Here is a 22,808-nt window from a genome sequence, read left to right as displayed (position 1 = left end):
GAAGGAGAAATTTCAAGTTCCAAGTGATACTTTTTTTGTTATCATCAAGTTAAAACTTTTGTATTGGAAAAATTAGGTCATAGTTTAAAATTACCTAAACAATTGCTTTAGAATTATTGCTTACTAAGGAAGAAACAAATAAGTTTATTTCTGAGATATATGTTATTACAAAATAAAATGCCTAAATTGAATGTTCATAAATCAAGAATGAAATGGGAACTTCATTTAAATAGAAAGATAGATGAAAATGTTTGTAGACATTTATGTAAGGATAATGTGACTTAGGTTATAAATGTAAGATATAGATTAGTACAATATATTTTTTACATCAATTATATTTAATCCTCAGAAATTAAAGAAATTCAAAGTACTGAGATGTGAAGGTAAAGCATGATTGGCAAACTAACAGCCAAGCACGCTAATTTTAAAGTTCTGTATTCCTTACCTAATTATTTTCTTAGATTTTTTTTGTTGGTAGCTTGAGGCTGCTGTTTGTTTGAAATCCAGATAACAGGGATTTTACTTTCAATTCGTGCCAGTTTGAAATACCAAACATCATATCCGTACACTTAGAGGCTCTTAGCATCGAGTGATGTCTATCAGAAACAGTGTAAACTTTGAAAACTGACTAAATTTAAAAAGAGGCTTGAAGTCTTTTCCTCAGCATTAGTCTAAGGGCCTGGGTTGCTGAAGCATTGACCTTTATTGAACTACTTTACTTTTACATCTCAGTAATCGCATAATTTCCACTCCCATTATAACTGGTCTTCATACCTTCACATGATCTTCAAAGGTCCTTTGGATTCCTCCTTTACCCTCTATGATCTTTTTTAGTCCCCCCCAATCTAGCTCTGATCCCCGATCACTAGTCTAATCTCCTCAGGTGCTTATCCCTACATCTCCATGAGAAGAAACAAAAGTCCACAAAATTTATCCTGCCGTTAACAAACACTGCAATTTATGCGGATAATTGCAGATGCCTATCAAAATGAAGGGCAGGTTCAAGATAAATTTTGCCTTGTATTTAATTCAAACTGACCATGTAACCAAAGCAGGTTTAAAAAGACAGTTCAAAAGAAGTGTAAATAGACCACAAGCTATTCACATGTGCAGTTGAAAAGCATAAAGCTTTCAGTGAGTTTCAAGCATTCTCATAAGGATGCACAAAGCCCTGAAAGGTATTACATATAAATGAATGCAATATGCATCTATCATTCTCGTACAGAATACAATTATTGTGATAGAAAGTAAAGAGTGCTGAAGAATGCATGGAGCCATCAGCAAAACCAGAGAATCAATGAAAAGTTTCAAAATTCATTCCTCGCATGAAGTGCTGTGACCAATGACAGCTAATTATTGCTGGCCAGGGCACCAAAGTAAGTGCTCGACAAGGGAGTATCCTCTAACCAGCCATCTTCAGGCCCTTCATCAATAATGTCAATAAGTTTGGAAGTGAGGATAAGTGCCAATGATTCCAGAGCATTCCGTTCCATTTTCCTTCTTCTGAGTGATGGTCTGTGTCTGGAGGCAGCAAGACATGGAAGCACTCAGGACAAAATGATCCACTTGAGTGGCACTCTATCCATCAACCTGAGAGAGGCTCCCTCCACCAACATTACACCATTACTTCAGTGTGTCATTTACAAGATGCATTGCAGGAACTCCCCAGAGTTTCTCTGACAGCACATCCACCATCTAGATAGATAAGCACATAGGTTCACCACATGGAATTTTCATACAAAATCCTTACTTTGAAAGACATTGCTATTCCATCATTGATGCTAGCCTGAACTCTAGAACTCACTAGCACTGAAGGAGCACAAAGGCACAGTCAAATGCAGAAAATTGCCACCTTAACTGAGGAAAATTAACAATGAACAATAACTCAAGTATTGAGAGCAACAAGCCCAGAGGACCCCAAAACCCAGCAGCAATAGATATTCACGACAAATGGTTACTTAAACAAAAGTTGCTTTTAATTATCTTTAAACATGAAAATGGAATCAAACTTTAACTTGTCACTATTGACTTACTTATCTCCCCTTCTAATTCTAAGCACACATGTTTGTAATGTGTGTGTAAGTTCAGAAAAATTCTTTGGTTCGCAGTCCAATCTCACTTCTCATTCCTCCAACTTCACTGGTTGCAGGCAATTTTTATACTGTGCACAGAATTTGGTGCTTGAAAGGTAAATGGTTACCGCTCAGGAAGGTTCTCATTGGTTTTCAGAGAGAGATTTATTGTTCCAGGACATCCACAACTGCAAGTTGTAGTGATGGGGATTCCATCGTTAGCGGACAGATCAGAGATTCTGTGAAGGAGATCGAATATTCCAGATGGTATGTTGTCTCTCTGGTGCCAGGGTCCAAGATATCTCGATCGAGTTCACGGCATTCTCAGAAGGGAAGCAGCCAGATGTTGTGGTCCATATAGGGACCAATGATGTGGGTAGGAAGGATGAGGAGGTCCTGCATGGAGAGTTCTGGGAGTTGTGCTAGGTTGAAGGAAAGGACTTCTAGGGTAGTGATCTCAGGATTGCTATCCATTCCTTGTGCTGGTGGGGTTAAAAATAAGAGAATAATGCAGCTTAACACGTGGCTGAGGATATGGTGTAGGAGGGAGGGCTTCAGGTTTCTGGATCATTAGGCCATTTTCCAGGGAAGGTAGGACATGTTCTGATGGGACAGTTTGCATCTGAACTGGAAGGGGATTAACATCCTTGCTGGAGGAGTGGATCGAGAGTGCCAGAGCAGATAGATGAGTGAAGAAAGGAAAACAATATGTTAAAATTGCATGGACCATTAGAAGTCAATAAGTTGAACATGGTGGAAATATTCTCAGGTGCATCTATTTCAATTCAAGGAGTATTGTAAGAAAGGCAGATGAGCTTAGAGCATGGATTGGCATGTGGAATTATGACATTAAGGCCAATAGTGAAACTTGGTTGCAAGAGGGGCAGGACTGGCAGCTCAATGTTTTGGGCTTCCATTGCTTTAGATGTGATAGAATGGGTGGGGGGGGAGGGGAATGGCATTGCTCATCAGAGAAAATATCACAGCAGTGCTGAGGTAGGAAAGACCAGAGGGCTCATCTACTGAGGCTATATGTGTGGAGCTGGGGAATGGAAAAGATATGACATGGGGTTGTATTATAGACCACCCAATAGTTAGCAAGATTTGGAGGAGTAAATCTGTAGAGAGATAGCAGACAGTTGCAGGAAACATAAGTTTGTGATAGTAGGAGATTTTAACTTTCCACATATTGACTGGGAATCCCATACTGTAAAAGGACTGGATGGCTTGGAGTTTGTCAAATATGTTCAAGAAAGTTTTCTAAATCAATATATAGAGGTACCAACTAGAGAGAGAGCAATACTGGACCTCATATTAGGGAACAAGTCAGGACATGTGACAGAAGTATGTGTCGGGGAACATTTTGGGACCAGTGATCATAATGCCATTCATTTCAAGTTAATTATGGAAAAGGATAGGTTTGAGCCTAGGGTTGAGATGCTAAATTGGAGAAAGGCCGATTTTGAGGAAATGAGAAAGGATCTAGAATGCATGGATTAGGATAGGTTGTTTTCCTATAAGGATGTGCAAGGTAAGTGGAGATCTTCAAGTAGAGTTTGTATGTTTCTGCCAGGATCAAAGAAAGTATAGGGAATCTTGGTTTTCGAGGGATATTGGGGTTCTGGTTTGGAAGAAGGTATAGGCAACATGGAGCCAATGAGGTATTTGAGGAGTATAAAAAAATGCAAGAAAAATCTCAAGAAAGAAACCAGGAAGGCTAAAAGAAGACATTTGGTTGTTTTGGCCCACAATGTGAAGGAAAATCCTTAGGGTATATTAAAAACAAAAGAATAATAATGGATAAAATTGGAGTCAAAAGAAATGGGGAGACCATAAATGTTTGTTTTTTTCCAACAGTATTTACTCAGAAAAAAAGGATCAAAGTCAAGAGAAGTAATAAAAATAAGCAATGAGATCATGGAACCTATACAGATTAAGGAGGAGGAAGTGCTTGCTGTCTTAAAGCAAATGAGGATAGATAAGTCCCCAGGGCCTGACAAGATATTCTTTCAAGCTTTGAGAGAGGCTAGTGCAAGAATTGCCGGGGCTCTGGCAGAAATATTTAAATGTCCTTAGACACGGTTATGATGCCAGAGGATTGGAGGGTAGCTCATATTGTTCAACTGTTTAAAAAGGGCTCCAAAAGTAACCCTGGAAATTATAACCCAGTGAGCCTGATGTCAGTGGTAGGTTAATTATTTTAAGGGGTTTTAGGAGACCATCTAGAATTATTTGGATAGCCAGAAATTAATTTGGGATAATCAACATGGCGCTGTCTGTGGAAGGTCATGTTTAACCAATCATATAGAGTTTTTTGAGGAGACTACCAGGAACGTTGATGATGGAAAGGCTGTGGAAGTTGTCTACATGGGCAGTAATAAGGCCTTTGATCAGGTACCCCTTGCAAGGATAGTGATGGAGGTTCAGACACTGGTTGTTCATGGCAAAGTAGTGAACTGGTTTCAACGATGATTGGACAGGAGAAGCCAGAGAGTAGTGGTGGAAGATTGGTTCGCAGATTGGAGGCTTCTGACTAGTGGTGTGCCTTAGGGATCAGTACTGAGACCATTGATGTTTGTCATTTTTATCAATGATCTGGATGATAATATGGTAAATTAGAATAGCAAATTTGCAGGTGACACTAAGATTGGAGGTGTTGTGGATAGCGAAGAATGCTTTCAAAACTTGCAGGGGGATCTGGACCAGCTGACAAAATGGACTGAAAAACTGCAGATGAAATTTAATGCAGACATTTAATGTGAGGTGTTGGATTTTGGAAGGACAAACCAAGAAAGGACATACATGGTAAAAGGTAGGGCACTTAGGAATGTGGTGGAACAGACAGATCTGGGAATACAGATACATAATTCCCTGAAAGTGCATCACAGATGGATAGGATTATAAAGAGAGTTTTTGGTATATTGGCCTTCATATATCAAAGAATTGAATATAGGAGTTGGGTTGTAATGCTAAAATTGTATAAGAGATCGGTGAAGCCACATTTGGAGTACTGTGTACAGTGTTGGTCACCTAACTACAGGACAGATATCAATAAGATGTAAAGAGTGCAGGGAAGATTTATTGGGATGTTGCCTGGACTTCAGGAACTGAGTTACAGGGAAAAGTTAAACAGGTTAGGATTTTATTCCTTGGGGAATAGAAGAATAAGTATTTAAAATTATGAGGGGGATAGACGGTGTAAATGTATAAAGGCTTTTTTTCCTCTGATGGTAGGTGAGATTCAAACCAGAGGATATGGTTTAAGGATGAAAGGGGAAAAGTTTAGGGAGAACATGAGGGGGAATTTCTTCATGCAGAGAGTGGTGGGAATGTGGAACCAACTTCCAACTGAAGTGGTAAATGCGGGCTCATTTTTAACATTTAAGAAGAATTTCGACAGGTACGAGTGGGAGAAGTATGTAAGGCTATTGGCTTGGTTCAGGGCAGTTGGACTAGGAAAAAAATGGTTCGGCACAGACTAGAGGGGCCGAAGTGCCCTGTTTCATTGCTGTAATTATTCAATGTTCTATAGTTCTTATTAAGGAATGCAGGTGAAATTCTCAGGCTTCAGAGGAAATGGAGGCTCTATTGCACTTTCTTGGATATATACGTGTGGACCAGGACAAGTCACTGGAAATGTTTACCATGAGGAAATTCAAGTTCATTTATCATCCGATTGCCCCAATAAAACCTAATGAAACAGCTTTCTTTAGGCACAGTGCAAATACACATAAAGACATAGCATACATACAGATAAGTACAGTACATGTGGACATATATTTCAAATGAATTCATTGATATAGCAGTTCATCTTCATTCATTAGTCTCAGGGCCTGTGGAAGGAAACTGTTCCTCAGCCTAGTGGTTCTACCATTCATGCTTCTGTTCCTCTTTCCCGATGGGAGGTAGCTGGAAGATGCTGTGCGCAGAATGCTACAGATCCTCTCTGATTTTACGATCCCTCTTTAAACAACAGTCCTGGTAAATCACATTGATGGGGGGAGGGAGACCCCATTGATCCTCTCTGCCACTTTTATGGTCCTGTGGATCGACCTTCAATCCAATGCTCTACAGTAGTGATTCCCAAAGTGGGTACTGCTGCCCTTACCCCCCCACCCTTACCCACCATGGGTGATGGAAAGATCCAAGGGGTTGGTGATGGAAAAGGGAGTTGTGAGGAAAAAGGTGGCATTTCAAATCTTCAGTCTTTTTATTATTCAGTCTGCTGCAAAATTTAATGAAGAAGTCAGTGCAGTAATTTTCTGGCCATACCAGGGGAGCCAGTAGTGAACAAAATAAACGGCAACAAGGCAATTTTGTGAGAGGTGCTCTTGGTAGCTGCCATGTTGTACTGGCATCACTACCCCATCTCAGCACCATCATTACCCCCTCTCAGAGCTGCCACTCCCCCCTCTCAGCACTGCCACAAGCCCTCTCAGCGCCACCATTACCCCCCTCTCAGCGCGGCCACAACCTCTCTCAGCGTGGCCACTACTCTCTCTCAGTGGCACCATTCCTCTCAGCACAGCCACTACCTCTGTCAGTGCTGCCACTACCCCTTCACAGTGCTGCCACTACTCTTCTCAGTGCCACCACTACCCCCTCTCAGTGGCACCATTACCTTCCTCTCAGCACTGCCAATACCCCCCTCTCAGCACTGCCAATACCCATTCTCAGCACCACTACTAACCTCCCCCACCCCACTCAATGCCACCATTAACACCACCTTCCAGCACCGTTGTATGGGTGGGCGGGGGATGCTCAGGATGCGGCCTGGACACCAAGAAGATGATGACAGCCGAGAAAGTTTTGGAACACTGATCTATAGTAACTATACCACACTGTGATCAGTCAGCCAGGACGATCTCAAAAGACTTCAGTAGGAAGTTGATAGAATATTGGCTGGTAGCCTTACCTGCCTCAGTCTTCTAAAGAAGTACAATCTGTTGCACATTCCTAACAAGTGAAGAGATTTTGTGTGTCCAGGATAGGTTACCTATTAAGTGGATTCTGAGGAACTTTTGCTCTCTATTCTCTCCACTACCAAGTTATTAATGTGGAGGGTGGTTAACCTTGGTCCTCCTGAAGTCCACAATCATCTTTTTTGTCTTAAAGTTGTTGACGATCTCCATCTCATCACTGTTGTTACAGACCAGGGAGTGAGCTCTTCCTCTTCTCCAGAATTTGAGAGAGAGGCTGTTATCCTGGCACCGAGCTAAGTGTCTCTCTCTCTTCTGTACTCTGCTTTGTCATTGTTAGAGATTCAAGCTACAATGGCGGTGTCATCTGTGAATTTACAACTGGAGTTGGAGCTGCATTTGGCCCTGCAATCGTGGGCATACACAGTGTGCTGCCTCTAGTTGTAGGAATAAATTCGGAAGCAAGCTGGTCATTAAAATGTAGAAGGGTTTAGTGAAGAGACTTTTGCACATATATGCAGCTGCCTTAAAATGTGATTGCCAAACATGAAGTCGCTAATTTTCTTGCACAGTTAACTCCGTACTTAAGCTTAATTTACTGGTTAAATGTCAAGCCACAGATGAATTAAAGCATCAACTTCACTGATTGCAAAAATATTCATAACACAGACTGAAAAAAAATCAAATCATGCTTACTCAAATGGTTTAGTCAAGCTGACTCAAGTGTAAACAAGTTTCTTCGTAATAATATGTACAAGCAACTTAATTCACTTGGTTATCAATTTTTTTTTTTGTTTTAATCTGGTCAGTTCAATTTTCTTGCTTCTTGACATCTCTCAATAAATGTAGAACAATTTCTACTGAAAAAATACAGCGAGTGGAGGATTATTAAATTCAAAATAAGTATATAAAATCAATGTCAGTTTGGTATGGAAATCTGGAGAAGGCATTATGGTGAAGCAACAGCAATAAAGATGCATTTGATGGGCAATGTTGTTAATTGCATCAATATTTTGTTTTAAACGCTAGCTGGTAATGCAGAAGGTATCAATTTGATTAGCTTTCATTCTGGTTCTAATTAAATTAGAACATTATAATCTAACTAAAATTTAAATATCTTTCGCAGTGAAGCCCCAAATGAATCTCCCAATTTGTTGCATCGTTGCAGGATTATCATGTACTTCATTTATAATATTTGTCACGAGTTTTTATTTTCATTTTGTTGTGTGAACAAATTTATCAATTAAAATGTGCAGCAGGTAAAATTTTTTTGTATTACACAGTCAGAAAACCCAGTTAACACATCTCTATGAGTGCTTGATTTATGAACTCTTCCTGGCTTATGGTGATAACAGAAAGAAGACAAGATGCATTAGATTTGCCCAATAATTAAAAGTACTTTGTACACTATCGTGAAAGCTCCCACATGTATAGTGAATAGCACAACACATTTTAATTGTGATTTTCTAACAACAAAAGCAAATTGCATCAGGTGTAAATAGAAACCACAGATCTTGAAAAGGACTAAGAGGTATTTTGTTTATCATGCAATCTTAGAGCATTTTATCACTTTTTGGTTTGAGTTCAAAATTAAAATCTTATTTGGTATTGTTTTCTGATGTTTTTGGTTTTAAACATGGAAGATAGTGGCCCTTTGCAAATGAAGGTTTATCGAATATACTATTGAACTAATTTATGGAAAATCCTTAAAATATTACAATATTCCTAAAGTATTAATTCTTTACCAACAAATACATTATTACTTTAAAGAAATGGAAGCAGGCAAAGGCCATCTGGACCATCCAGCATTTATTTAAATAACTTTTATTTAATCATATATGCTTGGGATTCTCACATTTTAATCACACAAAAAATAATCACACACAGACACCTAAATGTGAAATAAGCATTATTTGCTTCTTGGTTCTGTGGCCTCTGGCCATTCACTAACTTCACAACCAAGTATCTGATGTTGCTACCAAGGTGCAACATGCAATTATCTATAATTAAAGACCTTTACCAGATTCAGCCTTATTTCTCTTATCTGATTTGCACTTACCTGCAATGCACTAGAATATATCCATAAATTCCTCTGCTTCAGTATTTATGTCTGTGATTAATTATTAAGATTTATGGCATAATACAATCAAATTAGATCTGTTTTTATCTCTATTGTCATACTGAAGTAATGGCACATGCTCAGAACTATAAAGTGGAAATTAACATGGTATTCTTAAAAGGGAAATGCAAAGGAAATACAGCAATAATGATAACAAGATATAACATCATTGTGGTTGATGATCATTGCAGACAGTTTCTCCATCAGCTTCAATGGTGAGAAGTTACAGGCCTGAACCAAACTCCTCATGAGACCCCAAAAGTTGCCCATTCACACGAGGGAATGCATCCATGAAGTACTGCCTTGTGCATTTGTTGTTTAGCCCAAAATCTGTCCACTTCTCCAACCATGCTTTGTCCTACTTTTGTTTCATATTTCACTTGGTTATGGACTTTGTTACAAGGGAAACTGATTCAAATCATGATCAGCAGAGAAATTATTAAAGACTTGTTTACTAGAAATGCCTTCTTTCAGGAATTCTGCTGAAACTGGGAAACTATTATAACAGTAAACAAAAAAACATAAGTTTCTTCATAGATCAGGATAGATGGCTGAGGTCAGAGCAAACAGTGAAAGGTACGAGCAAGCTATGCCAGTTCCCTCAGAAAAGAGCATGGAAAAATAAACCCTGTGGCAGAAATGATAGTGACATCTCTCAATAAACACAAAACAATTTCTACTGAAAAAATACAGTGAGTGGAGGATTATTAAATTCAAAATAAGTACATAAAATCACTATCAGTTTGGTATGGAAATCTGAAGAAGGTAATTGGTTAATGTCACCATGTAGTGCTTAAAAGGAGCTGTATCAGAGAAAAAAAAAAGAATTGTAATTTTCTTTTAGTATTTTGAAGTGAGGATATGATGAAACCACGATGTGTGGTCAGCTCCATAGGAGAGGTTTGGATAAGATCTTTGAAGAAGATGGTGAACACTTTGAATGGTCATGGCTAAGGTCGCCAAGGATTCCAAGGAATGGGATTTTAGCATTTTCAAACACATTTTCAAATCCTTTCTTATGTCGGCCTGGTAATCATTGTTCCATGGTGGAACTCAGAATATAGTGTCTGGTATGAGAGTTTGGTACCAGGCAAGCAAACATAGCCTGCAATACTTAGTCAACTGAGTGTAACCAGGGATCTGGCAGTAAAGATGTTGGTGTGAGAGAAGGTCTAATGCACTGCCAGACTGGAGGAACAACACTACATCTTCCATCTGGGCACCATCCAACCAGATGGCCTTAACATTGACCTCCGGTTTCTGTTAAACATGCCCCCCTTCTTCTTCCCCCGTCTCCTTTCCTATATTTCTCTTACTCTCCCTCTCTTCCTTTTTCCCTCTGTCTCCTTTCAGAGCCAAAATTAATTCTCACCTTTCCTCATTATATCCAATTAACACCTTTGTGCTTTTGGTCTGGACCTCTCCCTTTATCTCTCCTGTCTTTATTCAGATGCTTTCCAGTCCTTATGCTTATACCTTTAAGAACACCTCAGGCTCAAAATGTCAGTAATATATCTTTACCTCCTGAGGACACTGCGAGTCCTGCTCAGTCCTTCAAACATTTCTGTGTGTTTTTACTTGTATTGATTTGCTAATTCATTCAGTGAATTTGGAAGATTTTCCAGAGAAAGTGGAATCTTTCCAGTTTTGGAGATGCCTGCTGCTCTCAGGATGTCAGGGATTACTGATGCCTGGCAGATCATGTGTTTTGTGCCAGCTCTGAGGTCTTGATCTTGAAATATGTTTCTTCCAGCAACTCACTAAAGGCTTGTGCATATGTGGCTTATTTGACTATGAAGTCGATTCTTGAGCACAAGTGAGTACTGGAGCCCAGACCTAAACAGGTGCACCTTCAATGCATAGGATATTTTGAACACATGAAAGGACCATTTCTCAGTCAGTGACCTCAAAACATTTCACCAGGATGGTACAATTGGATCATCAAAATGAATGTTGAGGCTAAAAAGAAATCTTGTCTGTTAAACAGTTGAACATGATCTCTCTTTTGAACCCTTTATATATCTAAAGGACGTGATATCTAGTACATTCGAATACTATATGGTTCTTTTCACCATCCACAGAAGCAATCCCAGCTCACAGTAAGCATATAAGTTTGTATATACAAAGGATAGTTTTTACTCTATTTAGCACCTCAAGGTGACAGAAATCTATACTGTAAGCCCAATAAAATTTTATATTGCTTATTTCAGCAAATATTGTATCCACATATACTTTTAGAATCAGGCTATGATACATAATTGGTAACTAATTCAATAAGAAGCCATTTTAATCACTGATTTTACTTAAATTAGTTCTTCGTGGATCTCTTACATCTGTCCTGTGAACTTAGGGCATCTTAAGATGAACAGCAACATATGCTCTCTTAATTTGGATTTGAAAGAGTTCTAACTTCAGCCATGTTTTTGGTACAGTTAGAATACTCCCATCTTCCTGGCAACATAGAATATTCCTCAGGTATGCCCTGTTCATAAAAAAAGGATGAATCCAATTCAACTAATTTACAGCTTCTTCTCAATTATAAGTAAAGAAATGGAAGACGGCATTGACAGCTTCATCAAATGGCAGTTAGAAATCTTGAAAAGGTTTTCAGTTGTGGTTTACGGCCTCACAGACTTACTCTTCAAATTTGTGGGGCAACATTCGTCTGAAATTGACACAGATAAATTGCCCAGAATCAACATATTAAAAGTTGTGCAGAATTGTCAGAGGCAGACAAAATAAACCTGCCACTCATTAAAAATGGTCTGTGCTAGTGCAAGTTTTCTTGCAGCACCATATGAAATTGTTAAGAGCATACCTAGCATAAATACTCCAAATTAAGTAAGAGGTCAATTCTCATTATTTGCTAAACCCTGATCAAGCATTTCATTTATTAAAGTTCTTCCTGTTCTGAGATCTGTCCAAGAAGCACCTTATTAGTGTGGAATTGTAAATATTCCCTTCATATAAACACAACAAAAATGTAAATTCCTCATGCAATCTCTGTATACAGAACATTTGATACAGAACTTACTTGTCAGCATGCTCTGAGATCCTTGAGTTCTGTCCTAATGAATCATAAAGCCAACCTCACTTGAGTACAGTGATATATCACTGTATTACAGCTATCAGAGCATTTAATTTACAACTCAAATCATTCGGGATTCACTGATGCCATATGCCACACACTAAAATATCCTGTCACTCACAAGTGGTACTATTTGCACTGGAGATGCATCTGTCAATCAGAAAAATGGCAAAGCTGTGATTTATCATTTGTATAAATCAAATGTATAAACTGTAAAAGCAAATGAACTTTGACTTTTGCCAGAATTTATTTGCTGGGATCCAACAGTAACTTTTATTTTAAACTTTTATTACAGACCTGGAAAACTTTGAAAATATTTAAGCCCCTAAAAGGAAACCTTCTATTATTTATTTTAAAGAAAGTACAGGCAATTTATTTGTAAACCATCCATAGTTTTTATTGTGTCTTAAAACTCTTGTTCTGATCATTAAAAAGTTAAAGTTTACCCTTTTAACAGGTCAAATAATTTGGAAACATCACAAATGTCCTGTTCTGAAAAAAAAACGGTCAGTTTCTTGTCAGAAATATCTGGTTACAAACTATGAAAGTACAAAGTCAGGCCATTCCTCTTGTTTTAAAGTTGCTAGTGCAATGATTAGAAACTATGTGGCATGTTTTGTGCCACATGAAAGAATTTAATTGATTGTGAAATGTAATACTTACTGTGCAGCTTTTGTGGAGTGACAAATTTGTTTCTAGTTCTTCATGTGAGTGACAGAGGAACTAAGATTCCTCAAGTTGGGAATTAGTAGTGGGCATTCCCACTGTTATTGAAATGTCAGGGCTCTGTTATGAGGTGAGCATAATTTGTGATGTCATCTGGTGAGAGAAACTCTGGCAATTGTTGTCAGTTGAAGTCATAAGGCACAATGAGGTTCAGTCAAGGTCAACTATTTGCTCTGTAAGGGTAATGAATGAAAATTATTCTGGAGGCAAGTTATGTCATCCAGGAGTTGGAGGCAGGATGAATATCAGTGAAATTTGGCAGTATGTGAAAAGAGGAAGGTGGAGATGAATGAAGTGATAGCAGGTCTGCTTGTCATATGAAGATGTAGTGAAAACCAGAAAGGTAATTTTAACCTGGTGCAATGGAACTTACTGTGGGTCTGGTAAATGTAACCAAAAACCTAATGGAATTAATTTGTGGTTAAGTAGTCAAGTTAAAGGTGTTAGTAAAACATGCAGTTTTCAAACCCCACCAAGATCTGTCATTGTAGGATTGTTTTGTGTGTGGTCTGACTGGTGTGGGAACTCAGATGGAATTACACAATGGAGTGGACCTGACAACTGAGGGTGGGTGACGGATGGACATCAATATTTAAATGATGTCCAGGAAGTTTTGGCAGTTTTCATCAGGATGTGTTACTGAAGGACAAGCATCAAACAAATCATGAAGCCTTGTAATGATGGAGCTCCCTTCTTGGTTCACATTACGGTGTGATAGAGAGAAGGCTGCCAGCAATGGTGATGGGGAAGGCTCAGTGAAAGTCACTGCTCGGACCTGCGGACCCTGCAGACTTGTCTCTTCACTGACCCGTGTATTGGTATCGTCAAGTACAGTTCTCACATTCACACATTCTGAAAACAAGCTCATTTATGGTCAGTCAAGTCTGGTTCTTTCACAGGTGAATAAATTAGTGTTGTAGAAGGTCCATCACAGTGACCATTGTTGAAGGGCAATGCAATATGTGCAATGTGCAAAGTAATCTCCAACAGAACTTCTGATCAGAAGAATTATTTGTAAAATTGGCCGGCTCTCAATAATTTAGCAAGCTGCACTCTCTCATCTCCATATGTGTGGAATATGGGCTCAGGAAGTCAGAGCTACTTCTTAATTAAGAGGTAACAAAATGCGCATGGCATTGACTCATTTCTGAAGATCATTTATTCTATTATCAGTAAAATGTTGCAAGGAATCCAGACGAGTCTTTGCAATCAGTACAATTTTATCAAAACCACAATCAAAGGTGGTTGGGGGATGTACTCAACAGTCAATGTAAAATTTCTAACTAAGATGGACAATCAGTGCTACATGCAGTCTGACTGGGATTCAGAATTAGCAAGAAAGGGTAGTGTCCTATCCAGGAAATGTTAATGATTTTGTTCAATGTGCACTGGTCAATGAATGGTTCTGAATTCTGCTCCTGTTCTGGGGTATTTTGGTATTATATGAAGCAACTGCTGAGTTTGGTCACAGCACTGAATGTCTTTACAAATGATTGCACAAGGAGGAGTCTTTCTTGCATGGAGAATGCCTGGAGAAAGCACAAAGTTAATTTACAGTTGAGGTGATCTCAAGGATTAAGAAGACCAGTGGATCAATGTGTGTGACTATCGCATAGTTTGCTGAATTTAATTTATTTCTGAAGAGATGCATTGCAGAGAAAAATGGGTATATTTTTATGACCCAAATGTACCATTTGGTATGCTCTTAGTGTAGCATTATTCCCGAACTTAGTGTTTAGTAGAGAATTATTACTTCCAATTGAGGACAGTTTCAGATTTCTTCCATCTAATGACCAGTGCTTGCAGTAACATGGAGAAACCCATAAGTGGCACATTCAGGAGGGATAGGTTTAGCCCGATCAGAGCCTTCTCCTTGGAGCCCAATGAATGAACCTTCATCCTTTGCTCTACATCCTTCATGGCATATATTTCCTGAGACCCCTACTTTTCCCACACTGACAATGATGCCACAGAATCTTATTGTGACTGTGGCCATGGTTCCAAACCCTTGTACATTACCAGTTTAACGCAGTTCTTGGGATAAGGTCTTCACTATTTTAGGCTTCCTTAATAGCACAGAGCCTGCAACTGGTTTAATTCCTGACAATGTCATCATGCACCACTGATTTGTTTTATCGTGAACCTCGAATCTGAGTGTTACCTTTATTATTACTCAGGGACTTGATCCAATTTTTGCATCAATTACTACTGTGCCTTCAATACAGTAAAAGCTCATGTGCTCAATTGATCAAAAGCAGCATTTATGCTTCAGATGTGTCTTCTTCACCACTTATATCTATTGCTGCCATTATTTCTTTTTCTCCCTTGTTCCCTCATGCACTTAGTCAATTCATCATTGCTGATCAACTGAACCATTCTTTGTGATAATAACTTTGGCATTTTCACTGTTCTTTAGTTGAAGAAGTTTCTTCTGAAACTCCTCCTGGTTTATAGCTGTAAGTTTTGGTTTCTCCGCAAGTGGAAACATCTTGAGCTGGGCTGTTCTTCTTGATCACCAGTGTTAATGTGCAACAAACAAGTCTTGGGTATTGAGTTCACTTCCTGCCCTGTGTTTTCTCCTCTCCACCACAAATACTTTTGTCTCCTTTGACTATTTTTTTCATTTTGGTTGCATCGTCCTCTGTTTTTAAATATTTCCTCTACCGATCCATTCTATCTCCAACAATCTTCTACACAAGGATTGTCTTCTATCATCTATCACCACTCTTTGATCTTGGCATGTGGATAATGCTGGAAGATTGCATAGATTGTCCATCACTTTTGTGCTTTGGATAGGTAAATGGATAGAAGGGGTATGGAGGGATATGGTGTTGGTGCAGGTCTGTGGGACTGGGCAGAATAAGAGTTTGACACAGACTAGAAGGGCCAAAGAGCTTATTTCTGTGCTGTACTGCTCTATGGTTCTAATGTGGCGGGCAACTTTTAACTGGAACTGTTGCTGCCATTTTACTACTGACTCTTTCACAATGATGTTGGATCAAAGCAGAGTGAGGTGCTGTCACGGTAAACCATGATAAATTGCTGCAATCTATCCTGTGGGTTACAACGTACCATTGTGACACTGCCCTCATGATGAATGAGGTGAATACTTATTTCAGTGGCAGCGACACTGATGAATTGAAGTGCTCTATTCTGAATGGTGTTGGGTCACTTGAATGCTCTTTGAATTGCAGCCATCTGTGCAAGTGGACAATATTCCATCATGCTTATAATGGAAGTCACTGGCCACTGGAGCAGTTAGGAGATGAAATATTTATCACAGTTAACCTTCTGATCTTTGAACCACAATGTCAGTATGGTTGGTCATTCTAACCTTGTGGTCGGGGCAGAGCTGCATGGCACTGAATACAAGAAGATTTGAGCAAACAAAGGTGGCTTGGTCTCACAAGACTACTCTGCCCATCAATATGGTCATGACTGATTAGTCTCAGTCTCAATTCGACTTCTGTACATCTTTCACATGGGTCTCATTTCCCCAATCTTACAAAACTGTGTCTCCTTCCCATTTGGGGCAGTACGGTTAGCAGAGTGGTTAGCACAACACTATTACAAGACCAGCAACCTGGGTTCAAATCTGATGCTGTCAGTAAGGAATTTGTATGGTCCCCCCATGTCTGTGTGGGTTTCCTCCAGGTGCTCCAATATCTTTTCACCTTTTAAAATTAAATTTTACATTCAAATTTGCTGCCAATGTCACCATAGTAGTTTTTATAAAAAAGAGGCAATTTGTCAGCACACAGGAGGGAGATTGAATGGTGTACTAACAACAAGCTCTCAGTCCATGTTACCAAGACCAAGAAAATAATTGCGGATGCTAAGAATGGAAAACCAAAGGTGCACAATGTCGTGATAATTGGGGGATCAGTGGTGGAGAGCAAATTTAAATTCCTGGGAGTCACCGTCTTGGAGGAATTTTCTTGGACCTATCATACAAATGTCATTGTGAAGGAAGCACATCTACTTCCTCAGGCGTTTGGAGTTTCAGTATGTAATGAAAAATTTTGGCAAACTTCTACGGGTGTGTAGTGGAGAGTGTGCTGACCAGCTGCATCTTGGCCTGCTATGGGGGCACCAAGACCTATGAGTGGAAAGCTCTTCAAAAGTTAATGGATGCAGCCCAGTACATCACAGGCAAATTTTTTCCCCATCATTGAGAATATCTACAAGGAACGCTGCTGTTGGAGAGCAGCAGCAATCATCAAGGATCCACAGCGCCAAGGACATGCTCTGTTCTATCTACTATAATAAGGGAAGACATATAGGTGCCTCAAGATTCGCACCACCAGGTTCGGGAACCACCATAATACTCCTCAACACCAGATTTGATCAGAATCTCATTTACTGAGCACATTATTTATTACTGAGTATTTATTTTTCTGTATATGCACTGTCAGTTTGTTTACATTTCTTTCTTTTGTTTACAATTTTTCATTTATTTGTTTCTTCTGGAGTTCAATTTACAGTTACTGATAATCAGAAATTCTGCCCAGTCTGTAGAAAAAAGAATCTCAGGGGTGCATGTGATGCCATTTGTGAGTTCTGACAATAGATATGAACTTTGAAATCCCTCTGGACTACACTTATTTGCAGTTTCTATTTAGATGTCAGTCTCTCTTCTGATTTGCCCGACAATCTGCTTGACTTCACACTTCAAAAAAACACATTTTTGCCTCCAAACCCAACTTACCTTCAAGCTAAGGAAGAGTCAAAATCATAACATTTAACTGGGTGACAGAGACAGTGGTGATAATCAGAGGACAATGAACCTTCTTGGACAGAATTTGTTGTAAGGATGCTACTGATGACACTACGATATATAAAAGTGCTGGAGAAACTCAAAAATCTCAGCAGATCACACATCTATAGGAAGTAAAGGGAAAGCCTATATTTTGGGCCTGATCCCTTTGTCAAGGTTTACTCTTTATTTCCGATACATGCTGCCTGACCTGTTGAATTTATCTCGCGCTTTTGTATATTAGATTACAATCACAGCGTCTGCAAACTGTTCTGTTTGACTGCTGATGGTAATAGTCCTCAATAATTGGATGTGCAAATTAGATAGCAGATGTTCACAAAAGATACACATATCTAAGTGTGGACACAGCATTCTGACTTCCAACTTCCCTCCTCACCAAAAAGGTTTTGGATGAATTGCATCTAACCAAGAGACTTTGACTAAAACCCTTCCCATATCTAGCATATAGATGTTACATTTGTCAGACAAACTTTGATTTTATTGATTTTGTTATACTTTTTAATGACACAGTAGGTCTTACAATTAATTAGGACACAGCAAATTAAAAATATTGAGTCACATTTTGTGGTGCGCTATTAGACAGAATCGGACACACACAAGGTAAAGACTGTACAACAGACTTTAATCCACAAAGACTTCCCCAGAGCCAGGCTGGCTGTGGCTGCAGCAACTCAGTGTGAGGCCTCGGGAGGCCAACGCAGGCTTATATCCCAGAGGGTGATTGACACCTGATCGGGTGGAGCTTGATCCATTCAGGCCAGGTGTTGTCCTGTCCCATTACACTCCTGCAGGTACAGAGGTTTCCCCCTGCAGTAGGCTGGTGGTGTACCACCACATTCACCCCTTTCTTTAAAATTCTCCCGGGGTGGGGGGCAGTAACAAGGAATCGCACCCACTATGTACATACAATATTTACAGGTTGAGACGATTCGGTGGCCGCCGGGGTCTCTGTGATGTGGTCACTAGTCAGAGGGGAAGTGGGGGGGCTGGCAGCAGGGGTGTGTGTGTGTGGCTGGTGTGGTGTCGCATGAAGGGGGGCTGGGGTCGACGTATGTGGGCCGTTTTGGATGGGTGGGCGGTTGGGTTAATCTCCTAAGGCTGAAGCGGGCCCCTGGTGGTCAAGAAGCCCCTGCGTGCCAGAAAGCTACATGGGGATGGGGGTGTATGCACAGTCAGCATTGTCCTGGGTTGGAGGGTGGTGTGGTGTGGTGGGTGCTCCTGCTGGTTCCAGGTCCCTGGTTGAGATGGTGTCCTCCCTGCCACTGCCGAACCTAACGTAAGTGTAGTTATGGTTTGCATGAAGGAGGAAAACTTGTTCCACCAGGACTTCGGCCTTGTGTGTCCGTACACGCTTACACAGAAGCACCGGTCCCAGGGACGTGAGCCATGCTGGGAGTGAGATTCCAGTCACTGACTCCCTGGGGAATGAGAAAAGACATTTGTGAGGGGTCACGTTGGTAGCCGTGCACAGCAGTGACTGAATGGCATGGAACGCCTCCGGCAGGGCATCCTGCCAGTACTCAACGGCCCACCCTTTTGACCTGAGAGCCAGGAGGACTGCCTTCCAGACTACCCCATTCTTGCGTTCCACTTGCCCGATGCCTCTCGAGTTATAGCTTGTCGTGTGACTGGTCGCAATGTCCCTCGCCGTCAGGTACTGGCGCAGCTCATCGCTCATGAAACTAGACCCCCGGTCACTGTGAATGAAGACGGGGTAGCCAAACATGATGAAAATCTGCCCCAAGGCCCTGATGACGGTGGCCGTGGAGGTGTCTGGACAAGGGATGGCGAAAGGTAAGCATGAGTACTTGTCCACTACCATGAAGAAGTAAACATTTTGGTTCGTGAAAGGCAGGGGCCCTTTGAAGTCCACGTCGAGACGCTCGAAAGGCCGAGTAGCCTTTTACAATGTGGGCCTGGGTGGTAGGAGGAAGAAGCGGGGTTTACACTCCCCAAAGACCCGACAGGCCTCGGTCATGTCCCTGATGTCCCTGATGGTGTACGGCAGATTTCAGGACTTAACGAAATGGTACAACTGGGTGGCCCCCAGATGGCAGAGGGACTCATGCAATGCCTGCACCTGTCGTCAAGCAGGTGTGAGAGAGGGCATCAGGGGAGTCATTAAACTTACCAGGGCGGTACTGGATGTCGTAGCTGTAGGTTGCCAGCTCGACTCTCCAGTGCAGTATCTTGTCATTCATGATCTTGATCTTGTGGGAAGTGTTAAACATGAACGCCACAGTCTGCTGGTCCATGAGGAGCATGAATCTCCTGCCGGCCAGGTAGTGGCACCAGTGGCAGACCGCTTCCACAATCACCTGGGCCTCCTTTTCAATGGCGGAATGCCCCAGCTCGGAGCCACGGAGGGTCCTGGAGAAGAAGATAATGGGGTCCCACCCTTGGTTGAGGGTAGCAGCGAGGGCCACCTCAGAGGCATCACTCTCCACCTGAAAGGGGGAGTCCTCATCCACAGCCTGCATCATGGCATCTGCGATGTCTTGCCAGATGCAGGTAAAAGCTGCCTGCGCCTCAGGTGGGAGGGGAAAAGTTGTGGCTTGGGCCAGTGGGCGGACCTTGTCCAAGAACTGAGGGACCCACTGTGAGTAATAAGAGAACAAGCCCAGGCACCGGCGGAGGGCCTTTAGCGTGGGGGGGAGGGGTAACTCCATTAATGGGTGCATCCTTTCCAGATCTTGGCCGACGACTCCATGGACCATGATATACACCAGGATGGTGAGGCAGGTGGTGCTGAACACACACTTCTCCTTGTTGTAAGTGAGGTTCAGCTCCCCAGCCATCTGGAGGAATTTTTCCAGGTTAGCATCATGGTCCTGCATGTCACGGCCGCAGATAGTGACGTTATCCAGATATGGGAACATAGCCTTCAGCTTGTGCCAGTCTACCATGCGATCCATCTTTCGCTGGAAGACAGAGACCCCATTCGTGACCCTAAAAGGAACCCTATGGAACTGGTACAGGCGCCCGTCCACCTCGAAGGCAGTGTAGGGCTTGTCCTTCAGGTGGATAGGGGTTTGGTGATATGCCGACTTCAGGTCAATCGTGGAGAAAACCCGGTAGCGGGCTATCTCATTGACCATGTTGGCGATCCTCGGCAGGGGGTAGGCATCCAGCTGAGTGTACTGATTAATTGTCTGGCTGTAATCCACGACCATCCTCAGCTTATTTCCCCCTTTGACCACCAGGACTTGGGCTCTCCAAGGGCTGTTACTGGGCTCTATAACGCCTTCCGCCAGGAGTCACCGCACTTCCGCCTTGATCAAGTCCCTGTCTGGAGTGCAATAGTGCCTATTTCTGGCAGCGATCGGCTTGCAGCCTAGCGCAAGATGTGGAAAGAGCACCGGTAGGGTGATGCGCAGTGTGGAGAGGCCACAGGTTGGCTCAGGCTTTTAGGTTCGTGTGCTGTGCAATGTGAGTGAAGGCAAGGGTAACACTCTGCAGGTGGCACTGGAAATCCAGGCCCAGGAGGAGTGGTGCACAGAGTTTGGGCTTTACTAGGAGTCTGAATCCTGTGTAAGTCTCCCCTCCCACCATTATATCGATCGAGCAGTGCCCGAGTGTACCACCAGTCTTATCCTTGGTGGTGAGGGCGATCGAGCAGGTGGTGGGGTGGACCTTTAACCTTAGGGAGTGGGCCACGCTTGGGTAATGAAGCTCTTGGTGCTGCCACTGCCCAACAGGCACTTTGTTACTTGCCTGTTGCTCGCACGTCCATCATCGAGCGCCTGAGATCATGGGGGATCTCCCTGGTCAGCGTGATGGAGGCCAGGACAATCTTGGAGTTGGAGTCATTGCTATCCGGAGGGATGGGGAGCGTCGAAAGGTCGGCCTGGTCATTGCCCGTGTTGACCACGTTGCTGTCAGTCACTGGATGCGGCGTGCGGCAGCTGATGGCACGTGGCGGCATGGGGAGCGTCGGTAGGGCTGCCTGGTCATTGCCTGTGTTGACCACGTCATTCTCAACATCGTCATGGGCCCTCCGTGTCGGGCACTGCCTGGCCCAAGATGGGGGCGGCACGTGGGGAGCCGCTGCATGGCTGGCCTTCCCCAGCTGTGTCCGTTGTGCTAGGGGAAGTGATTTCATCATGGCCGGTGGCAGTGACATCATTACGTCAGCCGGCAGTGATGTCACGCCGTGAGGCAGAAGTGACATCACTGTGGTTCTCAGTGAGTGATGCTGGCGAGGGCGGGGGATGGTGCAGATGCTTATAGCACACGCTGTGACAGTTGCTGGCTGGGCTGGATGTTGCACGGTCGAAGTCGTGGAAGGGAAAAGTCGTCGCGGGGACAATGGCACCGCCTGGCATGCGCACGTGGGTGGGTCCGCGGGGGAGGTAGGGAGGTCATAGAGGGCCGCTGAGCTGCCGGCAAGTTTAGAGAGGCACACTTTTGCAAAGTGGCCTTTCTTGCCGCTTTGGGAACAATACTGGTTCCTAACTGGGCAGTTTTGGCACGATTGTCGATCTGACCCATATCAGGACCCACCGTACTTACAGGGGTGCTGCTGGGTGCCTGCCGCAGCGACGTTCTCCTCTCCAGCTTGGCCTGGGGCTACAGCTGCAGTGTGAGAGGGCCATGAGGAGCCTGGGGGAACCTGGAATCGAAGGCTTTGATGTGCAGGGCTGTTGCTTCCAGGGTTTGGACCACTTTCACAGTCCTGTTTAGGGCATAGATGTTGTCTTCCAGCAGCTTCTCCTGGATGGCCCTCGAGTGTAGTCCTTGAACTAAGGCATCCCGGATCAGCCTCTCGGACTCCTCTACACCTACCCTGGGTTCAGCCAGACATGGTCGGGCCAACTCTCGCAAGTGAGACTCAGCAGTCTCCCCAGGTTGCTGGGCTCAGGTGTTGAGGAGGTACCTTGCACAGACCACATTCATGGGGGGCATTGTACAAGTTCTCGAGAGTGTCCATTGCGCTTTTATATGTGGAGCAGCCTTTGGTTACCTAGAAGCCGCGGGGATCCAGCTTTGATGAGAGTAGGACCAACCTCTTCCGATCGGAGTCCAGGATGTTGCCCTCATGTGCCTCGAGGATTGCCTCGACCGTGTGCTGTCAGATCTCGAAGCATGTCTGGGCTTCCGGGTGGCG

General features: G+C 42.5%; 2 long non-coding RNA genes across 5 annotated transcripts in view; one reads left to right on the top strand and one right to left on the bottom strand.

The window, feature by feature from the left end:
- Nucleotides 1-12,988, bottom strand: part of LOC138751944 (uncharacterized) — a 58,601-nt gene extending 45,613 nt beyond the window's left edge. For both annotated transcript variants that reach the window (XR_011350279.1, XR_011350282.1), the window contains exon 1: nucleotides 12,862-12,988. This is a non-coding gene — a long non-coding RNA (uncharacterized lncRNA). The remainder of the gene's footprint in view (nucleotides 1-12,861) is intronic.
- An 86-nt stretch (nucleotides 12,989-13,074) lies between these two features.
- The window catches only part of LOC138747046 (uncharacterized), a 61,126-nt gene continuing 51,392 nt past the window's right edge, over nucleotides 13,075-22,808 (top strand). For all 3 annotated transcript variants that reach the window (XR_011347281.1, XR_011347283.1, XR_011347287.1), the window contains exon 1: nucleotides 13,075-13,267. This is a non-coding gene — a long non-coding RNA (uncharacterized lncRNA). The remainder of the gene's footprint in view (nucleotides 13,268-22,808) is intronic.

Source organism: Narcine bancroftii, chromosome 1 (assembly GCF_036971445.1).
Source record: "Narcine bancroftii isolate sNarBan1 chromosome 1, sNarBan1.hap1, whole genome shotgun sequence".
Classification (NCBI taxonomy): Eukaryota; Metazoa; Chordata; class Chondrichthyes; order Torpediniformes; family Narcinidae; genus Narcine; species Narcine bancroftii.
The sequence above is the reverse complement of the archived record's forward strand: the minus strand, read 5'-3'. Positions and strand labels throughout refer to the sequence as shown.